The sequence below is a fragment of the Etheostoma spectabile genome, chromosome 23 (assembly GCF_008692095.1).
Source record: "Etheostoma spectabile isolate EspeVRDwgs_2016 chromosome 23, UIUC_Espe_1.0, whole genome shotgun sequence".
Classification (NCBI taxonomy): Eukaryota; Metazoa; Chordata; class Actinopteri; order Perciformes; family Percidae; genus Etheostoma; species Etheostoma spectabile.
Genome location: NC_045755.1, coordinates 19,092,135 through 19,092,739, shown reverse-complemented (window position 1 = coordinate 19,092,739; position 605 = coordinate 19,092,135). Strand labels below are relative to the sequence as shown.

Below are 605 nucleotides of genomic sequence, written 5' to 3'. Positions count from 1 at the left end.
ACCAGCGACCCTCTGGTTCCCAACCCAACTCCCTACAGACTGATGCTAGTTTGTAATCCTTTGAGTAACATTTGCAAGACGGCTAGCTAAATTAGCTACTGTGGAGTTGTGTCCGAGGCAATTTGTACAGACAGCGTTCTAAAGTTTATTACGAGATATCAGGAATTCCTGACAGTTAGGCTAAAAGAGCCCTCTCCGTCTGGGAAGTGAAGCCGATATCCCTGCCACCAGGTGGAGTAGCCAGACTCTCCTTCTGGGCACACCATTACACCAATAAACTAAACGATCAAGGCAGCGGTAGAGCAGCAACTCCCATGTTCTCCAAGGTAAAATTACCGTTTTTGTCAATGGAATCCGGTGGCTTTTGAAGAGAGCAGAGATAACGGCTTCAGTTCCACGCCATAAAGAGCTGTCTGACAGCAAGGTGAAAATATTCTAAATATAGCGTACACTTAAACCGGCATAGATGTTTTTAGGTGTCTAAAACATATTTAGCTGCCCCCGTCCACAGCAGGACAACGCTTAGCTTCCATGTTTTTGAGTAAACAAATAACAGAAATTGTGAACTATTTGGACTAATAGTTAAGATCAGAGGAACTTATGTT

General features: G+C 43.8%; 1 protein-coding gene across 23 annotated transcripts in view; it reads right to left on the bottom strand.

Moving 5' to 3' along the window:
• celf2 (cugbp, Elav-like family member 2) overlaps positions 1-605 on the bottom strand; it is a 234,019-nt gene that overhangs the window by 3,093 nt on the left and 230,321 nt on the right. The gene's annotated exons all lie outside the window — the stretch shown is intronic.